Below are 6,000 nucleotides of genomic sequence, written 5' to 3'. Positions count from 1 at the left end.
ACAAAAACACTGAAAAACCAAACTTATGCTAGTGCAAGCGTGGATTTGAATTGTTTTGTTCATCAATTCAAATTAAGGCTTTTAAATGTTCCCCAAATTAAAAATTCAACTCAATTGTTCAGCTGTTCCTACAAAACCCAACAGATGCAACTAAATTAATTAACAGAGCCTAAATAAAGACAGAAGTGAAAAGACCAGGTTGACAGTTTTCAGAACAAGTTGCTCATTCAAATGAAGCTTCAATTTCAACCAAATTTGCAGGAAATTTGTAAAACAAAGTGACAATTACTACATGTTTCCATCCACCGTTATGTTTATTGATATAAACAGCTGGTGCCACTAATTCTTCATTCAGGTGCACAATCAGGTGTTATAATTAGACCACCTCAAAAAATGGAAAACATGATTGAAATAATTTTCATGTATTAATTTAATGAACATTATAATCTTCTCATCTTGACACGTGCACCCTTCTTCCTCTCTTCAGGAAAATGGAAGTCACGTTTTCATATAGATTGAGGCATCATTAAGTGCAGTTCCATTCAGTTTTTATGCGAAGAGTTAACTTTTCTACCTTGGTCCACCCTGACTTTTTCCTTTTTTAATTTCTAGCGTTTCCACCACACATAATATGAAAGTGGTTGGATGTGCACTCACTCTCCTGCAGGTTCAGTTACTGTGCATATAAAAAGCACCAATGTTAGAACAAAATATCTTCATGTCCCCCATCAAACCTATTTTGCAGTATCTTCGAGAAAGCAAAGGGAATATCTTAGTTTCTTTTGTTGATGTTGTGCAAGCTACAGATCACTACAATAAGTAATTCAATTATATTTAAATGTTTAGAATCCTGGTTTGTACTGGAGAAATTTTAGATTATTTGACTTTAGTTAGCAACAGTCTTTTGGGTATGCTCCCATATTAAAAATCCTGACACCTGCAGCCTTTAATGCACCTGCTCCCGCTATTATTCACACTGTAAACCTCCATTACACTTTTTCCATTGATGTGTTTCCTCAGGAGAGCCAGTGTACCTCTAAAGAAATTTGTCTTTTTCAACAAATAAATCTTCAGCCGTTGATCCACTGAGGATTAAACTGTGCTTCCAGGAAGTGTGGCTGCAGACGACCACACAAAACCCCAGCACATGGCCAAAGACCAGATCCACCAGCATCCTGTCAACAGAAATGAATGGGTCCTTAGCTTAGTGCAGCTCCTTCACCTCCCATATGCTGCCGCGACAGCAAAGTCTATTGCTACAAATCCCAAATCACTTCAGGTACGTGGGCCTGCAGGCATGCCAAGAAACTCAAAAGCTTTCTCCGGTGAAGGTAGTACTCTACTTCTAGTCCCTAAAGATGAAGAGCTTATGAGAGGGAGCACAGCGGGGTTGCACAGCAGGGGAAAAAAGATACCCAGTATTCACATAAAATTCAAGAGTACCAATAAGAAAAACTTTTTTTTTTTTTTTTTTTGGGGGGGGGGGTCATTTGGCAGACACCAACTTACAAGGTACAAGGCCAAGGATTAAGAGTAAGTAGGTCTTTCCTACCAGAGGACTGAGCTTCAAACCCCAGTCTCGCACATGGAGCAGCTGCAAACTTACCACTACACTATCCAGCTGCTAAAACCTGTTTCTATTTGTCAAATATCCCATATCAGGTCAAGTGTACCTGTCAGTTACCTTTTCCAAAATAATTTTCAGTCTGACTCTAAAGTGTGATTTTTATGTATAGGATAAACCATAAATATAAATCAGTATCATTAATAGTCTGTCTCTGTCAACTGCTAATACAAATTCAAGACAGATACCAAATCCTGGAAGAAAAAAAGGTATACACAAACAAATCAAATCCCAGCAGATAGGGGTATAATTGGTTTTATGGTTATGTTTGATCTGTTTCTAAGACTTATTTTGAAATGCATTTTATTTGTGATGGAGACAGCTTTGACACTCTTAATGTGGAACTGTTATTATACACCAGACAATAGTAAAATGCAAATTAAGTTATCCACTTGTGTATCTCTTAATGATTTATTTAAACCTGTATCAAACTATTTTTTTTTGTCTGCAGAGGAGGAGAAATAGATTTCAAAACAAACATTCTTGATATGCCAACTTATTGAGTTTTTATGGCTGCTACATGATCAAACACATCTCTAAGGTTACACATACATTCAATAATAATAGAGCAATGTGGCATCTTGGGGGATGCTGCAAAGTCAGTTTACACTCAACCACTCATAAAAAAAGGTTTATCCTGGCATGGTAGTGGTCGTCTTTGCCCACCAATCCTTTACTTGAACTCACATTGCGCAGTGAACAGTCAGATTATGGCAGCTTGTAAACTGGAAGTAGTTACACATGAGGGATGATAGAAGAACTTAAGAAATTTGTCTTGGTACATAATTCTGAAAATGTGTTTTTCACTTTTTGTTATTTTATGATTGTGGGATTGAGTTTTTGTAAGGTACCTTGTGGATTTTATTTTTTATTTTTTTTAAAACGCAGCTCTGTGAGCTCCTCTGGCTGTAGGACTCCATTTGACACACCTGCTGGTGATGAGCAGACTGACATTATTGTTGGTGAAGAGCTAAAGGGATTCTGTCATGAAACGGAAAGAAAGTAAATCTCAAACATTTCTTCTTTTTTCTCAGTCCTGACTTGTAAATCAATAACAGCAAAAACAATCATTGAGGAGTTGAGTGTGCAAACTCGTTTTTCTCCTCCTTTATGAATGAAATCTGGATGAACACATTGAGACCCTGTTTTTCCGTTTTTTGAAGTTAGCTCCGTGGCTCCTCCGATTGCAATGTTGGTCTGTCAGACTGTCCGTCCCTTTGGTCCACACGTTCAAAGTTTACACTTGCAATGTACATCTCTGAATTTTGTTCCCAGGCAGTGAACCCTTGACATTGGTCATTGCCTGACTTATTATTCAGCACTGACAGTTGTCATTTACTGAGAGGTCTTGAGAGCTATTGGATAACTTGCCATAAAAATGGTGCAGATACTCATGTCTCCCTCAGGATCAATTGAAATACTTGGTAATTCTTTTATATTTCATTAATGTGTCCCATACTTGTATTCAAATGTCTGCAGATTTTTCATTCTGCTGTTTCAGTCAAAATGGTGGAGATGGTAAACATTATGCCCTCTATACCCACTATTGGCATACTGACATGAGTATTGAGCTCATGCCATCAGATAACCACTGTGCCTAAGGACATTCTCATAGAGTAGCTAGCATGGCTGAGGGCTCTTGAATAGATATTAATTGCATGTATGTTAACTGATTACTATTCTACATGAACACAACTAGTCAAATTAGTTAATGTGACTTAAATTGTTTCAGTTTTTAGTCATTATATGACTAAACATGTCAAAAAGGTTTTGTGAATCACAGCTATCTAGCTGGAAAGTGGGATGAATGAAGCTAAGGGGATCTTGTGGGATCAAGGTTAAGATCAAGGATTTTACTTTGCAATTACATAATCGAGAAAATCTCACATTTCAGTTTCTCGTAAAAGGTCATAATGGAGATGTTGCTGCCCAGAATCTTGACTACACAACCATCTGTGATGAAAACACAGCTACTGCAAATCTTTTCTAACCCTAAATTGCTAATCACGTTGTCCTGCCTATTGCTCTTCTGGGATCCATACATTCATCCTAGCCAAAGCTTGTGCTATCACACCACAGATGTTTGGAGAAGTGACAGTGTTGGTTTCTGGGGTTTGAGCCCAAATTAAGCCTAATTGCTTGCTTGTGAATAAGTGTGTGGAAAACGTAGGAACCACTGTATAAAGATTTTGATGGTGTGTAAAGTTGTATTAAATTCAACATTATTTGAATCAACAGTAATTTTGCATGTAAATGTTTTTGGAGGGCTACAGGAGGATGCTACAGAAATGCCTCCTGCATTGGGTCTTTTCCAAGAGACTGGTCGAAATTAGTTTGAGTGAACATCCAGAAAACTCGAACATAGCAGAAAAGCAAGAGGAAAAGGAACATCGAAGCTGTCAAGAAAAGAATGTCAAATTGATGTAGACCATTACTGCCCCCCACTGGTGCAGGCATCAAAAATCATTTCCAATCAAACAGAGAAATAAAGACAATATTTCCAAGCCTTTTTAAATTCCTGGACATTGGGCAGTTTAAGTAATGTTGTTATTCTCTCTAGTGTAATTTCCTATCTACAATATTGCCACATCACAGAAAGTTCAAAACATCTCTGCAATATATTGCTGCATGCTTTGGTTAGCGGATACCTGCAATTAACATTTGCACAGGTTGGCAGGTGCCCTTAGGATGCTCTAAGAAATTCTCCATCTTTATAAACACGTTTCTCACACTTAAGCTGAAAAAGTAGGGCTCAAGAAGATTGCACCGTCTCAGAAAACCTTTAGGCACTACAGTGTTGTCTCCTAGCAACCAACAAAAAGGGTTGGCAGTGCAGGAAGAGGTGACATTATCCCAAACCACCATCCAGTCTTTCCATCTGTATAGTGGAGTACTTTCATGTCCATGTTTTATTGAAAGGAATATGTGGTCTAAGACGACAGGGGAGCTGTTTTTCTGTTTATGGTTTGGTATAACTGCCACAGGCTCTGCCTTACAAAAGGAAAAAAAATATTCAATAATGGAACATATTACCAAGAGGCTGCAGAGGTTTTTTCCTCAACTGTAAACAAAGTTGATAAATAACTAGATTAGATTAAACAAGAATCAGATGGAGCATTGCATCTTATGTGATAAGCTATTGTCTATCCAAGCTATTGAATATCTAGACACTCAAAGACAGATACACTCTCACCCTGAAGCCACACTGGATAAACACTGTACATAACCTGACAGTGGAGCAGAATATAGCACACAGGAAGGAATATTTTTACCTGCTCCAGTAGCTGAATTTTTACTCATGGCAGTTGCATTACTGTAGAGCTGCAACAAATCTTTACTGTGGATATTTTATATTTCACCTGGACTGGCAAGCACAGTACGGTACAGCTATATTTCTTTTATTGCCTTGTAGAAAGGATGAGCTGGCTTGATACTGTTTTGCGGTTGGATAAATGTGGAAACAAAGCAGAGCAGTGTGGCCCAGCTGGGGGGGGGGGGTTGACTATCCCTATGCCTGCCAGCTGCCTCTAGTGCCTCTAATCCTGGGCAACAACTGAAAAGTAGAGCCCAGTCTTATCTGGAAGTTTGGTTCCAGAGTTCTTTGTAGAGATAAGCTCAAATGCATATCACTCTGCATCCTGCACTGCCTCCGACAGGATATTCTGTGTCCCATCTGTCAGTTTCTAATCCAGGGATCAATCCACCAAGGCCCCAGACTTCTCCTGTCATATAGCACACTAGACTCATTGCAGATCTGGAGCTCATGTGGATGTAGCTTCATGCTGTTTCAGTCGGCTGAGCCTGATGTAGCCCTCTGAATACAGGCTGTTGAAGTAGATTGTGGAGGCCTCAGGAGCCTTCTCTTCAGAGACGCACTCCCAGGAGCCGCTGCCCTTGATTACATTGCTTTCAAGGTCTTGCGGTCCCCTCAACAGCATTGTAGTGATTAACTTAGGGATCATGCACATCATCCACTAATAACAAACACTCTTGCCAAATCCATTTGACATTAAAGCTGCACTGATTATTTTTTCCATATAAACAAAGCTTTAAATGACAATGTGCAATGTGTCATTCAAAGTGAAAAGCTGTCAGAGGATCATCATTCAACTCACCATTCAACATTACTCTCCTCAGCTCTACTGAAATAACATCCCTTACTTTATTGATTGGACCTGAAACATGGAACTTGAAACCTGGAACTCTACTGTTCTGGTTCAGTCTCACCACTATCAGAAAACAACTGACAGACAGGCCAAGATAGCAACTAACATAGTGGACTGCACATTGGACTTTATATTTATCAGGTCACTAGAAATAAATGCCAGATGATTGCTAATGTTGCTTAATTGCATTGAGCGATCATTTGAAAGCAG

The sequence above is a fragment of the Anabas testudineus genome, chromosome 12 (assembly GCF_900324465.2).
Source record: "Anabas testudineus chromosome 12, fAnaTes1.2, whole genome shotgun sequence".
Classification (NCBI taxonomy): domain Eukaryota; kingdom Metazoa; phylum Chordata; class Actinopteri; order Anabantiformes; family Anabantidae; genus Anabas; species Anabas testudineus.
This window is presented reverse-complemented; position numbering follows the sequence as displayed.